The following is an 18,854-nucleotide window of genomic DNA, read 5'->3' on the forward strand; positions in this document are numbered from 1 at the left end:
TACTCCAAGCCCTCTTCTCAAACTTGCAACATCTCCCAGCTCTCACCCTCATTTAGACAAGCAGAAGCGGCCCCTGCCGCCAGCCCACCTTGATGCTCCGTGGGAGGAACCCCCGCCCCTCTGTCTACTTGACCCCAACACTGTAGAGCCCCCGACTCAACCCAATCCTGCATCACCTCACCTACTTTCCCCATGCTACTAAATCATTCCCATTTGGATAAAATCAGTTGAGTTACATGATGTCCATCTTGGGAAAAATAAACTCTGTGAACACCATTCTCTTCTCCCTACTGTCCCATTTCTCTGCCTCCAGCTCTTTTCCTCACATTTTCCATAACGCAACTCCCATCAGGCTTTTGTCCCCATCATTCCAATGAAAACAGCCCTTGCTGCATGGCCTCCCCCATGCTGGATGTAATGGCCAGTTCTTCTTAGCTTCCTCCCTGTCCCAGCAGCATCCAGAGAACTGACCTCACCCTCCCCATTGTCTCACCTTCTCCAAGGTCTCAATCTACTTCGGTGGCCTCTCCCTTTTGCTCTTCAGCTTGCTCTTCCTCACTTCCCTCTCCTGTAAATGAGGGTCCCATGGATGACGAGGACTTCTTCTCTATCTATACTCACTCTCAAGGAGCCCTACCTAGTGTCACTGTTTCAAATACTACCTGCACTACAATTGACAAGTCTCAAATTTCTATCTCCAGCCTAAATGTCTCCCTGAAGTACAGATTTGTGTAACCAACCACTCCCTGAGATCTCCATCAAGCTGAAACAGCCACAACCCAACCCCCTGATTCTTCCCAGGCCAAGCCCCTCTGTCACTCCTATGTCAGTCAGTGGTACTTCAGTCCCTCTGGTTGCCAGACCCTAAACCTACAAGCCACCCTGCCTCCTCTCTTTTACAACCTGCATCCAATCCACCAGCAAATCCTATCAGGTCAACATTCAAAAAATAGTAAATTCTATCAACTTGACGTTTGACCACTTGTTCCCTTTGTATTTCTACTCAAATGTCAGTGAAGCCTCCTTGAACATAATACAAACCCTGCCAACCCTCCACAACCAAGCAGCCTGCTCAATGTTTTTTCCATATAGCCTGTGTCAAAATGTGACCTACAACAATTCACCTTACGTACTGGCTGTCCTCTCCGTTAGGTGACAAGTACCAGGAGAGCAGAGATAATATTTGCTGTTGTGACCTACAACACTTTCCAGCACACAATAAGTGCTCAATAAGTAAATGCTGGATGAATTAATAAATAAGTTTGCATATTAAGAATATTCTTTCTTCATCCTAGATACTATAAATGCTATTTTTTTCCCTTTTTGCCTTTTAACTTTGTTTATGGCATTTATGTAGGTACTAAAAGTGACATGTTTTAAAACACTTTTCTGACCTACATAAATATTCTCCTTGTTACTAATATTTTTGTGATTTTATTTAGCACTTGAATACATTTGGAAATTATTTTGGTATATCCCCTATGCTTAGGACTTCCTTATTTCCCTCTAATAGACGAGCACCTTTTCTAACACTGCATACTAGCCCACACATCCTGCTAACCACTAGTGTGAAATACCACCATTATTGATCGTCCCCTATTTCCAGACTTCCCATTCTGTGGTCTCAGCTAGTTACTTGCACTCTAGTACTGTCCTGTTTCTATGACTGTGGCTTTAGAACACATTGTAATTGCCAGTAGAGCAAATCCTTTCCCTCTCATTTGCTATTTTTTGCTATTTTCAGAAATTTCCTGGCTATTCTCTCTGATTTATCCTTCAAGAAGAACTTCATGATTATTTAAGACCTGGTTGGGTGACTGCTGTTGTTGTTATCTTAACAGCCAGAGAAGCAGGGCCAGGGATGAGTTCTGAGCCCCATCTTCAGGTTCTTGGTGACTCGCAGAGCCCTTGCCCCGCAAGCCACATGCCAGATATGGGGCGTCACTGGAATCCACCACCCCTATGTGATCGGCCAAACACTGCATGAGGTAGGATAGTCCAAGGGTCAGAATTCCTGGCAGAAACCGCACCTCCTAAAGGAAGAACGACCATGCAAGCTGCCAATAATCATCAGTTGCCAGGGGTGTGAGAGGGGGGATTCATTTGTTACCTGAAGTTATTGTTCTTACACCCCAGATCCAGCTTGGGAGCAGCAAGGGGCCTCTGGACTTGGTCACCTCAAAGCAATTTTCATGTTTTGTAATTTCTTTTTAGGCAGTCAACTTCTTCCAAAAACCTACAATAGGAACCACAAGAAAAGAAAACCCAGACAAGTCACTTTGGGATAAGTAAATTTAAAAATCACTTATTAGCTAAGAGAGATGGTGGAGCTAGTTCATGACTCCTAATCTCAGGGAGTAACGAGGGGCGGGCTCACAGCGCCACGGACATTCCACCTGCACTCAACACCCCAGCTCCGTGGTCATCCTTCAGCTCCTTGCTAGAGCTAAACTGCAAATGCATGAAGCAATCTGGCAGGAGATATTTTGTGAAAAACAATGCCTTCCAAGTTACTAAAAATGGACTCTTGGATACGTCCTTATGAGAAAGAAGGTAATTATGTTCCTAAATTCTCCTTCTGGGTCAAGTAATAATACTAGTGAACACTTGCGGAGTGTTATTGTGTGTCAGGCACGACCCTTATTGCTTTATGTGGATTCACTCACTTAAACATGAAAATACCTCTATGAAGTACAGTATAGTTTTCTCCTTTTTACAGAAGAGGAGGTTGAGGCACAGAGAGGTGAAGAAACTAGCCAAAATCACACAGTTAGAGAGTGGCTGGCTACCCTCCAGAAGGGGTACTCACTGCTAGAGACATCACTCAGCTCTTAAAGCAGCTGCCTGAAGCCAGACAACCAGGCAGAATGGAAAACCACAAAAAGCACGTCTTCAGAAAACATCACACCAAGTAATTGCTGAGAGCAAGCTAGGAGGTCTACCGAAAATATCAGCGACTGTCAGATACATCTGGGCACACATAAAGCTAAGGAAGAAATACATTCTGAAAGGGGGGCTCGTGCCAGCAAAGTGGCAGTGCTGTCCCCACCCCACGTCTTACTGACAGGACCCAGGGGTCTCCCCTCCACCCTTCTGACCAAGAGGTGGATCCCCGCATCTACCAGGACCCAGCTCCAAAAGGAAGGAAAGGGCCTCCCCCTCTTCCTAATCCATCCCTGCACTGCTTTGGAGTGGTGGGAATTCAATTTTAAATGGGGTTTTGGTGACCTTTCTAAAGCAAAAATTCTGGCATTTCACATTTGACTGGCTAATCCTTGAGTCTTTGGAGTGTGCGTCTCTGTCGTGATCATTACAAAGGCCTTCCAATGAACGTCCATGAATAGAATTGCTCTCCCTTCTGGTGTATTCCTCTTTGCTGAAACCTTTACTGTCTGACTCTTAACCCCAGTCTGTACACGTGCAAGTAATGTGGACAGGAAGTTCGGGCTTCTAGATCCTGAGCCTCAATGGTAAAAGCGGTGGCAAATGGATGCAGAATGCCCAGACTTCCTACACCTAATTCCAGCTAAATCTGACTCCCTGCTTAGGTCACACGCTATCCTCCCAGGCCCAAATTAGCAACCAGGAATCCACCCTGGGCTTCCTTCCTCTCTCCCTCCCACACCCTACCGCCCCACGCAGCCCTCTGAGGGATGGGCCCAGCCACCCCTGTCTGCTTGTCACTGCCTCTGTTCAGGCTGCTGTCTTCCCCACTTTGGTCAGAGACAGGACACCCCCTTGCTCAGGACACTTAAACGGTTTCACCTCACCACCAAAGCCTTCCAGCTAAATCCAAAACTGCCCAGCAGGAAACATCAGGCCTCACTTGTCTCCAGCCCAACCCTCCCATCCGCTGTCACTGCTGAAAGCTCCAGGCAGACTGAAGTTGCCAGGAGCACCCTGCGTCTGCTGTGCCTATGTTTCTTCCAAGTGTGGCTCCCATCACCCACCCTGTCACCTGGTGAACTCCCACTTTCCTTTCTGGTCCCCTCAGGCGTCACCTTCCAGAAAAGCCTTCAGAACTACACCCGCCCTCCCTGGCTCTCCCTATGAGTGGCAGGTGGCTCCCTCCAAGCCCTGTGGCCAGGCTCTGCCTACAGGCCCCCTTTCCTGTCCTTAGGCTGGCATCAGGCAGGCAGGGCCTTATGGGTAGGTGTCTCCAGTCCCCGGTGCCATGCCCTGCTCCAGGTGGTACCCAACAAATGCTACATGAATGAGCAAGCTCATATTCCTTCTCAGTTCCTGACTTCCCTGAAATGTAGAAGAAAGTTCTAAATTTCAAGTACTAAACTCCATATGAAATTTCTTATTGTGATTAATTTTTCTAATAGTCAAATTAACTTTGTAGAAATAAGAATAATAAATGCTAATATAAATTTTGGCACCATCTTTTGCAAAACAAAATCAGAAGGCCTTTCTTACATCCCCAGACAAGGTATGGAAGATGATATACCTGTGACACTTGACTCTAGTTTGGGAAAACTGTTTCCTCCCCCAAGAAGGTGTTTTTAGATACAATAATAATAAAACAAAAGAAGAAAAAAGGGGTGGAGCCCACTTTCTGAGCTATTTCCAAAAGGGATTTGGGCCAAGGAAAGGGAGTTTCTAGAGACCTCGGGCCTGGTGAGAGGCTGTTTTGCTACGGCTGGACTCGAGGCCTGCCCTGGTGCAGACATCCACGAGGTGCACGTGAAGAGGTTCCAGCCTGCGGTGCAAGAGTCAGGCCTGCAGGTGAGCCCACTTCTGAGCTCCAGATTCCCAAAGCTGGAAGGGAGGTTTGCTGGGCCTCCAGAGAAAACAAGGTATGAAGGGGCTTGTTCAGGATGCCTGGGAAGAACCCTCTGTCCCACCTACAAGCACAGAGAAAAGGACGACAGTGTTTCCTCAGTAAGGGAGCAAGGAGGCCAGAAGGTGAGCCAGAGTCCAGGGTGCTCTGCAAAGAGGTGCCTCAGCAGCTGAGAAGGGCAAAGGCATCACTATGAGACACCAATAAAGACATAGCTACTTCTCTGGCTCCTCCAAGCAGAGCAGGGTGATGCTGAACACCACCCTTAAAGAAAGACACACATGCCAGCTACAGGAAGATTATCATACTAAGACCCCTAGTCCAGAGCAGGCATCTCTCCTTTCTGTCATCCCTGCTGCAGCACCCCAGGCTGCTACCCAGATAAGGGTAGGTTGGCCAAGTGTACTAAGGTACTGAGCTGTGCTGCCACCCTGGAGGCAGGCCTGCCTATGTGACTGGCCCTGATTGATGAATGTCAGCAGAAGTGACAGCCACAATTTTCAAACAGAACTGTAACATGTGTTCCTTTGTCTGTTCCTAAGCCCAGCAATTTCCTAGAGGCCTCTCCTTTAGCCAAAGCCCTGGAAGGACAGGAGCACAAGGAGAAATAAAGCTTTGCTACTGAAAGGCCCAGAGATGTTGAGACTGTTTATTACTGGGGTGACGGACTTGTCTGTATGCCCAAGACTTTCCCGTTTTAGCACTCAAAGTCCTGCATCCCAGGAAACCCCCCATGCCCCAGACAAACTTGGATGGTTGGTCATCTAGTTACTACTGTTATATAACTCATCATAAGCTGACGCAGGCAGGAAGAAGGAAATAAAGACTAGAATCCTGGAGTCACAGATCAAGGCTGATCCAGGAGAAGAGAAGGGGAACAATGGCATTTCCACTGGATGAGTTTAATCCTCACAATAACCGATCCATTCGTTGTGATCAATGTCCCAACTTTCCAGGTGAGGGACCAAACATCAAAGAGGCCAAGTTAACTTGCCATTTTAAATGGCACAGCTAGCAAGTGGGTATGGATCCCAGGTGCTGGTGCTTCTAACTACCACACTGCAGCCAATCCTGCCTCCAAAGACCACTCCTGGAAGCAAAATACTGAGACAAAAGCAAAACCAACAAGCACTCCCAGGAAAGACTGAGGGTAAATCTTAAGAAGGAATCCTGGCTCAGTAAACTCCAAGAATCAAGCAAACAAGTTTTCTCTGAGCTTCCTGCCAGCCAGGGCAGAGAGGGAAGTGCTCAGCCCCGACTGTGAGGACCAGAAAGTGGACCAGTTAATTCACAGGGCAGCACTGAGCCAGGAGAGGTTATCTGTTGGCAGCTGCCCTATGGGACCTGAGTGATGTTATACTGAATGACCCCGGGAAAACAAGCTGTGTAAAGGAGCAGGCGGCTGCCCCCTTTTAAAAACAGGGCCCCAGTGAAGGCTTGCCTCTCCCCTTGTCCCTAATGTCACCTCCCATGTGACAGGTGAATGGAGTTCCATTAGAATTCTTTGTGAAGCCTCAAATGTCCCTTGGGTAGCAGCTTTCAAATGATAAGACTTAACAGGGTACAGCTTAGGAAAATATGGACAACAGTGAACCAACACCCTGACTTCCCTATCTGGGAGCTGTGTGCTTACTGATCTACTCCACAATCCCCCTGCTCCCCAAAAGGGGCCCTTATGTTGCCACCTCTGAACTCTCACAACCTGCGAGGAGCTGGCCCTGGGCACACACGTGGCTCCAGAAATGCCACTTCCCTTCCCTTCCCAATGAACCACTGCAGACGGCCCCTCACCCCATTCTCCACCACGGGGTGCTTGCCTCAAGGTCTGCGGAGGGAACGAACATCAAGTTGCTCTGGTCTGTTCAGATGGTGCTGGCCTTTGCACTGAAGTGAGAGGCCGATGGGGCCTTGTCCCTCTGCAAGTCCCCGCTGGCCCTCCATGGTCACTCTGACAGCCTGTGGGGAGTTTAGTTGTCTTGCTTTGCAATAGATGGATTTAAAGACACTCTGCCGAGTGAGCCCACGTGCCCTGAGCCTAAGGTAGCAGGTGTCTACACCAGGATCATTCAACGAGCACTTCTTTAGCTCCTAGTTGAAGCCATAATGGAGACACCGGAAGAAATCAGCAGTCCTTACATCAAAGATGCCCTTGATCTAGTTGGAGACAAGCTGAATAAATACGCAACAGCATGACCAGTGCAGCAGGAAGGCCACACTTACAATTGTGCAAGCAGGGCGCTGCCCAACCCGGGGAGGTGCCTGTGGGTTTGCAGGCAGAGAGATACATGGCGGAGATTTGTTGAGCCATGACGACAAATTTCCAGCAGGTGGCAGCCAAGTGTCTTGAGGAAGGCGTGCTTTCTTTTCTAGCTGTGGGGCATAAACAGGTACAGGCAGAGCAGAGGAGGAAATGATTAGCTGATTGGCTGGCGGGGTGTGGGTAACAGAAGGAGAAGGGAGGAGGTGAGACTTGCAGCGGGTGTTGCCAGGTGCCTGCCGTGTGGCCGGGCTGCTCAGAAGTGTCTTGGGCAGAGAAGGGCAGCAGGGAGTGCCTAGGCACTTCAGCCTGAAAGGCGGGGTTCATCAGGGCTAGGACAGGAACCCATTTGTGGCACCTACTCCTACTGGTAGCTCCAGGGTGCTCAGGGATCCTGAAATCAAAGATAAACCCAGGAGATTGCACTAGGAGCTATGGGGCTTTTCTGGTCCATTGAAAGGATCTCACAAGGGGTAGGATCTGTGAATCTGGGGCATTGTGTGAGACAAAACAAGAACAGCCTTCCAGGAAGAAACCCCCAGTACCCTTGTCTGAAGAGAGTCCACAGAATTCCAGACTCGGACAATTATTGAGGGTTGGTGGAGGGGCTCAGAGGTCTACTTAAAAGTCACAAAACAGGCTAGCCTGTGAGTCCCCCAGGGCATGCACAGGTATCAGTAAGAGTGTCCTTTACCTTTGCCACACTTTCACAAGCTACTGCCCCACTGGGCATTCTGGGAGGACTCTTGGTCCTGGCAGTGAATGCAGAGACCACTGATGAGAAGGTTTGGGAAGTGGCCTAACTCCAGCTGACCCCTGAGCAGCCGCCCAAATTGAAGTGGAAAAGGATGTAGAAGCAGAGCAAATGGAATGGCCACCACGGAGCTTCTGAGTGGGCAAGCACATCAAGGAGGTGCTCATTCATTCATTCATTCATTCAAGACAGAGTCTCACTTTGTCACCCTCGGTAGAGTGCTGTGGTGTCATAGCTCACAGCAATCTCAAACTCTTGGGCTCAAGCAATCCACTTGCCTCAGTTATTTATTTATTTATTTATTTTAAATAAAGACAGGTTCTCACTCTTGCTCAGGCTGGTCTCAAACTCCTGAGCTCAAGAAATCCACCCGCCTCAGCCTTCCAGAGTGCTAGGATTACAGGCGTGAGCCACCCTGCCCAGCCAAGATTACTCTTTTAATAGGTCTGATTTAAAAGACTGCAGAATGACTTGAAGCCTCAGGAACCACTAATCCCCCTTCAAATATTCATCAACCATCTGAAAAGGGAACTGTGCAGTGGTTAAGAGCATGTTCTCTGCTGGGAGACGACGGTCAGGTTTCAGACTCTGCCCCACCGTGTATTAGTGCCTGGTGTTCCAATATTAGATCCAACACAGACCAGCTGTGGGCCACTGGGCACAACACTTAGCCTTCATGTGTCTCTGACCTGTAGGATGAGGAAGATAACACTACCTGTCTCACAGCTGTGGTGAAGATTAAAGAAGATAAACAGAACTGCATCTGGCACACGACAAGGTCTCTGTGTTATTACTTTGTTATTAACATCAAAACAGCCTTATAAGATGGTGTTATGCTATCTCTCCCATTTTACAGATGAAGAAACTAAATTTGAGAGGGTAAGGAACTTGATCAAGGCCAGTGATTTTGCAGGAAGGCAGATTTGACCCCAGTTCAGTGCTATATAAAGCTCTTACTCTTCCCACTGGACAGCAAGGCCTCCATGCAAAGCAGGAAACAGGCACACTCCAGAGCATGCAGGGATTCATAAATTCTTCAAACCAGCACTTCCCCGAGTTCTGCCAGGGAACTCTAATTCCATGGGATTTAAATGACATTATGTGGGAGGAAAAAAATCAGAGGCCAAATAAGTATGGGGGATACTGGGACAAGCTGTTCTTCCCCACAGCTTCTTGGACCTTTAAACGAGCCCCTTCTCCAAGGGTTTTCCTATGAAGGTCCCTCCAGGGGCCATAGAGTCTGATGTCCCAGGCATACGCACCCACACACCACTTCTCACGCAACATCTAATAGCCAAGGCTTTGGTGGGGCACACTCTAGGAAACCTGCTCTGCCAAACTATCTGGGACTAAGAATTCCCCTCCCTGAGCTCCTGCCTCTGCCTCTCTGCCCCTGCAGATTGCCTCACCAGAAGGTATGCATTCTTTCCCAGCCCTGGCTCTTCTGAGAGCAGCCCAAGCTCTGAGGTTCCTGGTCCTCTTTCTCACGTGTGGTCTCTGGCCATTTCCTCTGCCCAGCGTATGCTCGCTGGTCTGGTGCTGCCTCTGCCTCTCATGCGCACCTCCAGGGCTCACTCCTTAGACCCCCTGCCCCACAACCAAGACCCTCCTCTAAGGATTTTCCTCCAGCCTAGCTCACAGGTCTGTTAGCACTACCTGGAGGACAACAATTAGATTTGAAGTTAGGAAGAATGCTGCCTGTCCCCAAGCAGGGGCCAGGCCTTGTTCTCCTCTGTACCCCAGCACCTGGTACTCAACATCTGGGGGCAGGGATGTGTGCCCTGTACCTGCCACACTGCCTCCTCGGCTCTAGGAAGCAGCTTCACCAAGGCAAAATCCTCTTCCTGACCATTAGCCTCAACGTGCCCCTGCATGCACAGAGGGCCCAGGGGACAACTTCTGACAACACCCTGAAGGATCAAGAGCCACACCTAGGGACTAACTAACTGAAGAAAAAAAAAACCCTGACTCGTATCTTCTTTTTACTGTTTTGTGCTGATTTGCTTTTGTTTGTAAATGCTACAGAATAAGAGACAAACTCCAGTCCTAAAAAAGTCAGGGGAAGAATACTCTTATTCCCAAAACTTACTGTCTGAAGTTGAAGATAATTCTGGAAAACAGCTGCATCTTGTTGTAGGGGTGTCCAACCTTTTTTCTTCTCTGCTGCACATTGGAAAAGTAAGAGTTGTCTTGGGCCACACATTAAATACACGAACAGTAAATGAAAGCTAGGGAGCAAAAAAAAGGTCTGTGCATACTTTTCACGATATCTGACACTACAGATAAGCAAAACAGTTCTCAAATAATCTGCATGCAGCCCGCAGGCTGCAGGTTGGACACCCCTGTAAGAAAACAAAAGAATGCATTGCTGTTATCTGGTGGCAAAGGGAGAGGTGCCAGTGTGGGGAAGAGCACTGTCAGGACAGGGAGCCCTAAGGTACTTCAAGTTTGGGGTTAGGAGTCAGGGGCTGCTGACAGAGACATGTTGGGATAGGCAGTGAGGGGTGGGTCAGGGGACACTGAGGCTCAGAGAAGAAAAGGCACTTATCGCTTATGAGAATGTGGAGAAAATAAGAATAATATTCAATAGCAGGGAAAGGGGATATTACGGGGTCTTGCCTGGATCGCCTGTACCTTTTGCACCAGTAAAGAGCAAGGGCAACTACAGAGTGGGAGGAGGACATGAGGAGGTGGGAAGGGTGCTGGGGGCCGGGGAGCTGGAGAGGGCAGCAAAGCCTCCTGGGCAGCAAAAGTGTTTCCCCAGCAGACCAACCAGGTATGTGGCCTTCCTGCACTCCAGAAGGCTGGAACAAAGGGAGAGGATTCTGGGCACCCAAGGAGAGGTGGGGCAGTGTTCTGGTCAGTGTAGGCCTCTTGGGTTTCAAGCTACTTAATGGCTACATGTCCTGGTGACCTCTAGAGCCTCAGCTTCCTCTTGTGTAAAAGGGGGGCTTCCATCTCTCAGGTTGTCGTGGGCTGTTGTGCAGACTGAGTGAGCTTGATGTAAGAACAGTACTTAGCTGCTTAGCTAAGCTACCTGTGGCCACGGAAATGGGTGGCCTCCTACTGGCTGAGAGGGGAGGGGTAGAAGGCTGTGGGAAAGGTGACATCAGACTGAAATCAGAGATGGTGACAGAATCAGAGATGGTAACAGCAAGCGGTAAAGGGACATGAAGGAACCTGAAGCCAGAGATCCAGGACAGTGTCCTCTAGGGTCACCGGGAGGGTGGAGGGCAGCCGAGGTAACCAGAGGGCAGCATTTTGCAGAGGGAGGCATAGAGGACTCCTAAGAATTTGAAAGGCAAATGGCATTTTAAGAATCCAACCTCTACATTTTCCTAAAATACAGAGAGACAACCCCTTCTGTGAAAACCCTGACTCGGATAACGAGAAAGTCAGCCAGTGGGTGATGAATAACAGAATGTTAGAGCTGCTGGAGAGATAAGCCAGAGAAAGTCAAGTGTTTTCCCCACTGGGGGGGGAAGGGGCACCCCGCAGGCTGGCCGCTGCTGCTCAGGGCTGGGCTGCACAATTCAGGACACAGCTGCACCTGGCTAGGGTGCTGGGGGCACCTCTCACGTCTCACCCAGCAGAGGTGTGGGCTGATCGGTAAGTGGGCCTTAGATGGCTACCACCACCCCAAAGCCTTAAAGCAAAGCATCCAACACAATTTATAGAGCAGCCCTCATATGCCAGGTAATTTCTGCGGTGAAATAATTGGCAATTTGAGCAAATTCCACCACAAACTGCATGCACCAGCCAAATTTCAATTCGGACAACTTTGTAAATAATGAAGACACTGTCAGTGTGCTGGCCCACGATCACCCATTACTCTTTCAAGAGATGTTTACAGAGGGCATCCAAGTGCCAGGCACTGTTCTTCATGCAGTTCTGGGGAAGAGGGCAGGGAGACCAGAGTCCTCGTCCGCATTTGGCGTTCGTTCTGGTGTTTTGTCTGTGCTGGGTGGTGGTAAGTGCTTGGGAGAAAAATCAGAGATGAGAGGGGGAAGTCCCCACGGAAGCGAGACTTGAGGAGGTGAGAGGGCCACAAAGGGGCGACCAGGCAGAGAACAGTGGGTTCAGAGGGTGGCAGGAAGCCACCAAGTGCTAAGGGACCAGTGCCTGGGCAGGCACGGGAGAGGCGGCGGCTGGAGGGGGCATGCAGTCTGAGCCAGGCATGGTCCTGCAGACCCCGGCCAAGACCTGGCTTTGACTCTAAGTGAAATGGGAGTGACGTGAGCCCACTTAGGTTTTAAGTCCAGCTGCAGTGGTGAAAAGACTGTGTGTGTGTGTGTGTGTGTCCATACACATGTACACATTGGATTAAAGGACAAGCAGAAAGCAGAGTGAGGAGATGCCGACAACAGTCCCGGGAGGAGCAGGCGCTGCTTGGCTCTGGGGACAGGTGTGGAGTTGTTAGAAGCAGTTGTGTTCCGCACGTCCTTCCTGGGCTGTGCCTATGGGTGAGATGTGGGGGAAAGTGAGCTGGCTGAGTGGCCATGGTGGGAGATGAAAAGCGGACAATCTTCATGCTCTGAAAGAACAGCTAATGGGCTTCCTGTCTAGACGTGGGGGTGACTCCCAGTCTATGAACTGCACCACGGCCCCAGCCACAGGGACAACTAGGATGCAAATCCACCCCACGCTCCTCTGGCCAGGCACATGCCCTGTGTGGTGGCTGTAGGAAGAGGTGCTTCTTTGTCATCCCCCGATCCAGGGCAGGAGCTACTGATTCAGGACATGCTCCGCATGGGCTGCTGTGAGAGGTCTCCATCACATCCCAGGGCACGCCACTGGTACAGCAGATTTATTGATTTATTTCATTGTTGTTGTTGTTGTTGTTGTTGTTGTTATCATTATTTTAAGACAAAGCCTCACTCTAATGCCCTGGATAGAGTGCACAGCAACCTCCATCTCTTGGGTTCAGGAAATTCTCTTGCCTCAGCCTCCTGAGTAGCTGGGATTACAGGTGCCTGCCATGATACCAGCTAGTTCTGCTATTTTTAGTGGATATGGAGTCTCACTCTTGCTTGGGCTGGTCTTGAACTCCTGAGCTCAAGAAATCCACCTGCCTTGGACTTCCAGAGTGCTAGGATTACAGGCCGGGTCCAGGCCACACTGCTGGGAGTGGGGACGGAACATAGCTGACACTGCCTTCCTCAGCAAGTGATTGCCACCCTCTTACTGAGCAGCAAACATGTGCCTAAGACAGTGACAGCTCTTACAAGACTCATTCAGTCCTCACAGTGACCTTCTGGGGAAGGCACTGTTATCAATATCATACAGTAGAGAACACTGAGGCTTAGACAGGTGAAGTAACTTGTTCAAAATCACATGGCTGAGAAGGGGTAGAGCAGGGACTGGAACCCAGATGTGCCCTGCTCTGGGGCTGGGACTCTGCGAAGGCTTTGTTGCTTCAGTGACTCAGCAAATCAAAGGCTGTCCCAAGTGGGAGAAAGAGTGCAGGGCAGGCTTGTACCCATCTCTCCTCCGTGCACGGCGCAAGAATGCCAAAAACCGGTAACAAGGACGCGAATTCACCAGAACATTGGTGGCAGACCTGTTTTAACGGGTTAAGTAAAGGTTAACCAGATGATCCTTTCTGTTTCAACTCTAAATGACTAAAAATCTTTTTAAAACATACTTGTCCACTTGCCTGGCAAGCACAGTTTGAGGAATGTGATTTAATCTATGATGAGTCTCAGAGTCCCTGTTCTAGATCTGAGATATTGATCTAAATGCATCCTGACCCAGGAATCACCCCTGGGTTATTCCGTTTAGTTAAGTTCCTCTAACTAAAACGGAATCGGCTTATTTTCCTTCATTTATCTCTTTCCTACATGTGGAATAAAGAAAAAAAGAAACAACTTCAGTGATTTCAGTTTCATTTCTCTGAGCTTTGGTTACAACAAGCAATCATTACATGCTGAAGGATCTGAACAAACACTTAAGTTGTACAGCTCAAGATCATTTTTCTAAGAAAATAAATATTCAGTGCTGGAATCACAACGAAAATAACCACACACACAGTGGAGTGGCAGAAACCGTACAACAGGCTTTTATTTTGTTCCACTCAGTGTTGTTTCTCTTGGTTCTCAAAGAAGATCTAATGAATTCGGAGAACAGTCAGATAAACTGCCTGAAATCCCTGACCTCACAAGGGGGAAAGCTGGGAATCAAACCCAGGCCCTTTTGACTCCAATTTCTAGTGACTAGTGAAGGAATACCATCCTTTCTGAGTCAAGACAAAACAAGACAAAGCTCAAAATGAAACCTTTTACAAATCAATAAAAAGGCAAATATCTCACTGGAAAAAATAAGCAAAGGCTATGAATAGGAAATCACAAAAGATGAAGGACAAATAAACATATGAAAACATGGTTAACCTCAAAATATGATAGCGAGATGCCACTTTCACTGCTCATGTTTAGCCAAGATTATATTTTAAAGATAGTATCAGTATTTTAGTTTAGATTTGGTAAATGGGCAGGTCAATACAATTCTGTGTGTAAGAGAATATTAACTGACATACATCTTTTTTTTTTTGAGACCAGAGTCTCACTTCTTAACCTTCGGTAGAGTACCGTGGCGTCACAGCTCACAGCAACCTCCAAATCCTTGGGCTTAAGCGATTCTCTTGCCTCAGCCTCCCGAGTAGCTGGGACTACAGGCGCCCACCACAATGCCCGGCTATTTTTTTGTTGCAGTTTGGCCGGGGCTAGGTTTGAACCCACTACCCTCAGTATATGGGGCCGGCGCCCTACCCAGTGAGCCACAGGCGCCGCTGTAACATTTTGACAAAGCAATTTCTTGTCTAAGTTAAATTTTATCTTTAAGGACATCACCTGTTATACAGTATTCACTTTATATGCATATATATTTTATATATACACATATATTTCATATATATACACACACACAGAGTAACAAAAAAAGTATCACACGTTAAGAAAGGAAAAATCTATATTAAAATTATAATACTCAAGTCACATTTGACTTCTGTAATTATAAGAGATACAAGATACAATACACAAGATAACATTTTTCAGCACCATTTATATATATCAATGAATGTAGAGGGTTTTTATAACATTATAAGAAAGGTTAATAAAAAACATCTAAATGTTCCCCCACAGAGGATTGGTTAAATAAATTATGGGTATATTTAAGAAAAAATACTATACAATCATTCTAGTTATACTAAGAATATATAACATGGGAAATACACTTGCAAAATTGTTAAGTGAAAAAGAATACAAAATTATATATACATGTACAATATTTCCCAATCTCATTACGTATCTAAATTCACCAAAATATTAAGACTACTGTCTCCAACTGCCAAAAGATTGCTTATTATAATTTCTCAACTTTCGGTCTTTTTCTATATTCAGCACAAATTATTTATGTAATAAAATTTAATAAACATAAAAAGGACTAAAGGGAAATAAACCAAAAAGACGGCAGTAGTCATCTTTGTGGGCTGAGACAACGTATAGTGCTTTTCATCTTTTGCTTTGTCTGTTTCAAACTTTCTAGTGAGAATTATATTCTTACTATTAAATATTCAAATTTGTTTGTTGTAACCATATCACTAGCATACAAAATACTTCAAGATACAAGTAACAAAGGACAGAGAAATCTTCAAACACACCAGCTATCCCAGATGAAAAAGCCTTGTGAAATTTTCAATGCAAGAAGTGTTAAGGGACCACAAGCTTACTGACAACAGCATGTACATTACCACCAGACCAGCATTTAGCAACTGGCACATTCACAGTTGTGTTTGTCTTTTGGGTGCCAAGGCCAGCTCTGAATGCCTAGCTATATGAGGCACCGACCAAGGGGAGCACAACACTCTCAGTGCAGGGCAGCATGCCCCCTTTGTAACAGCTGCTCCTCATGGGGACTCTCATGGATGTCAGGCCCTCGTGGTCCTTCTGGAGAGCCCTCAGCCAGGATAAGTGAAGGCCCAGACTTGACACAGGAAGTAGGGACTCAGAAGCCCCATTTTTTCCCTGCCTTCTTCCAGGCCTGCCAACAGCTCCCATATCTGGATGGCCACAAAATATTCAAAACAAACTTAGAAAAAAGCAGGGAGCCTGGCTGGTTTTCCTTTCTACAAAAGTCTACATGGGGACATTTAAAAAAATACATATACAATACACACACAAACACACACACACACACATATATATACACACATACACGTAGTAGGGCCTCTATAAGCTGACCACTCAAGGAACCATACAAACTGGTCAACATATGGAGGTGGTCACATAAGGATCAAGGTCTACTGCACTAATACACACATGTGATACAGGGCCAGTCGATGAAAATTAGGTCAATTTAAGAAGGTGGTCAACAATGGAAGTTCTACTGTATGTAATATTTATATATATATACACACACAGACACACATATGTATATACACACACATACATACATACATATATACACACATAGAGGTGGGAAGGGTCAAAGAAAAAACAGATGGCAAAGATCAAAAAAGATGATGATGTAAGAGGGTCAAGAGGGTCCTTATCTAACAAAAGCAATCAATGTAACCTGCTTCTGTGTACCCTCAATGAATCCCCAACAATAAAAAAAAAAAAAAAATCCCACACCAAAAACCATCAAAAAAAAGATGATGAAACTATATTTCAGGTACTTTTAAGATTACATATTTTCTAAAAGGGACAGGGGAAATATCAAAACACCTCATTTCTCTGACAAAGAATGCATCTAAAAATTTGGACTTATCTATGAAATCACTAAAAGAAAACATTGGGGAAATGCTTCAGAACATTGGTCTCGGCAAAGGGTTCTTGAGTGATACCTCCAAAGCACAGGCAACCAAAGCAAAATTGGACAAATGAAATCACATCAGGCTAAACAGCTTCTTCACAGCAAGGAAACAGCAACAAAGTGAGGAGACAACCCACAGAATGGGAGAAAACATTGCAAACTACTCATCTGACAAGGAATTAATGACTAGAATATATAAGAAAAGGAAAAATTCAAATAATCCAATTAAAAAATGGGCAGAGGGGCGACGCCTGTGGCTCAGTGAGTAGGGCGCCGGCCCCATATGCCGAGGGTGGCGGGTTCAAACCCAGCCCCGGCCAAACTGCAACAACAACAACAACAACAAAAATAGCCGGGCGTTGTGGCGGGCGCCTGTAGTCCCAGCTGCTCGGGAGGCTGAGGCAAGAGAATGGCGTAAGCCCAAGAGTTAGAGGTTGCTGTGAGCCGTGTGACGCCACGGCACTCTACCTGAGGGCGGTACAGTGAGACTCTGTCTCTACAAAAAAAAAAAAAAAAAAAATGGGCAGAGGATCTGAGAAGGTATTTCTTAAAAGAAGATGACATACAAATGGCCAGCAGGTAATGAAAAAAGGCTCAACATCATTAGTCATCACAGAAATGCAAATCAAAAGTACAACAAAATATCTTCTCCCAGTTAAAATGGCTTTTATCAAAAAGACAGGCAATAACAAATGCTGGTGAGGATGTAGAGGAAGGAGACCCTCATATGCTCTTGGTGGGAATATGAATTAGTACAACCACTGTGGAGAATAGTATGGAGTCCCTGAAAAAACTAAAAACAGAACTACCATATGACCCAGCAATCCCACTGCTAGGCATATATCCAAAAAAAGCGAATTCGGTGTATCAAAAAGATATCTGCCCTCCCATGTTTATTGTAGCACAATAGCCAAGATTTTGATCAACTGAGTGTCCATCAGTGAATGAATGGATAAAGAAATTGTGGCAAAGATATACATATACACAATGGAATAGTATATAGTCACAAAAAGAACAAAATCCTGCCATTTGCAACAACATGGATGGAACTAGGAACGTTAATCTAAGTAAAATAAGCCAACCACAGAAAGACAAATCTTGCACATTCTCACTTATATGTAGGAGGTAAATATTAAAAACAACTGATCTCACGGGGACAGAGAGTAGAATGATGGTTACCAGAGGGAGGGTGGAATAAAATGGAGATTTTTAATGGTATAAAAATATAGTTAAATAGGATGAACAATATTTGATAGCACATCAAAGTGACTATAATCAACAATAAATTAGGGTATACTTATTAATAACTAAAAGACTGGAACGGGAATGCTCCTAACACAAAGAAATGATGAATGTCTGAGGTGATGGATACACCAATTACCCTGATTTGGTTTAACTCACCTTGTACACCTGTATCAAAATATCACTTGCACCCTATAAAGATATACAACTATTACGTACCCATAATAATTTTTTAAAAATTCACACTTCTATTTGTACATATTCTTATGTAAAGAACACTTCTAAGAGAAATGAAACCATTTCTTTTTATTTAAAGTCTCCCCTAAGGCTTTTCCTGCTCATGTGGACACAGGCACATACACACTCCCTCTGCCATACTTTGAGAGATGCAATACAGACACTTTTAACATGCCTTTTAGTCTCTTGAAATGAGATTTGTAAATAACATAATCTGCCGACACTTACAATTTCCAAAATAATCAGTATACGGGGTGGCCGTAAAGTTCGTGTGCAATTTAACATAGTCGACCTCAGTATTTTAAATTGCACACAAGCTTTATGGCCACCCTGTATTTGTAAATAATATAATCTGCCAATACTTATAATTTCAAAAATAATCAGTATAATGCTGTAACTGTAATACAAAGAGGAAAAGAAATTAAGTTAGGTAAATAGGATAAAATGCCAATCAGTATGTAAATGTTGGGCACAGCCACACCAGAAGACATCATGAAAGACATATAGGTGTTTGTGCCTATTCATAAGAAATAAATAAATCTTATATACTTGGCAGCTGTATTCCTGGTAAAATCTGTATATATTAAAAACACAAAAATTAGCTTTGTTTATATGTAAACGGAGCTGAATTCCAGGCTCTGATAATTATAAATAGGATTTTGCCTATATGAATGCCCACTGAACATTAGGAAGCTGTGTGTTGGTGACGCTAAACAATCCTCTGTCCCCTCAAGCATTACATCTACCACCCTTGTCTTTCCCCACCCCCA

General features: G+C 45.9%; 1 protein-coding gene across 5 annotated transcripts in view; it reads right to left on the reverse strand.

The window, feature by feature from the left end:
- BMAL1 (basic helix-loop-helix ARNT like 1) overlaps nt 1-18,854 on the reverse strand; it is a 105,497-nt gene that overhangs the window by 34,344 nt on the left and 52,299 nt on the right. For all 5 annotated transcript variants that reach the window (XM_053560717.1, XM_053560716.1, XM_053560713.1 and 2 more), the window contains exon 3: nt 2,111-2,236. The gene's annotated coding sequence lies outside the window, so the exon portion shown is untranslated. The remainder of the gene's footprint in view (nt 1-2,110; nt 2,237-18,854) is intronic.

The sequence above is a fragment of the Nycticebus coucang genome, chromosome 14 (genome assembly GCF_027406575.1).
Source record: "Nycticebus coucang isolate mNycCou1 chromosome 14, mNycCou1.pri, whole genome shotgun sequence".
Lineage (NCBI taxonomy): Eukaryota > Metazoa > Chordata > Mammalia > Primates > Lorisidae > Nycticebus > Nycticebus coucang.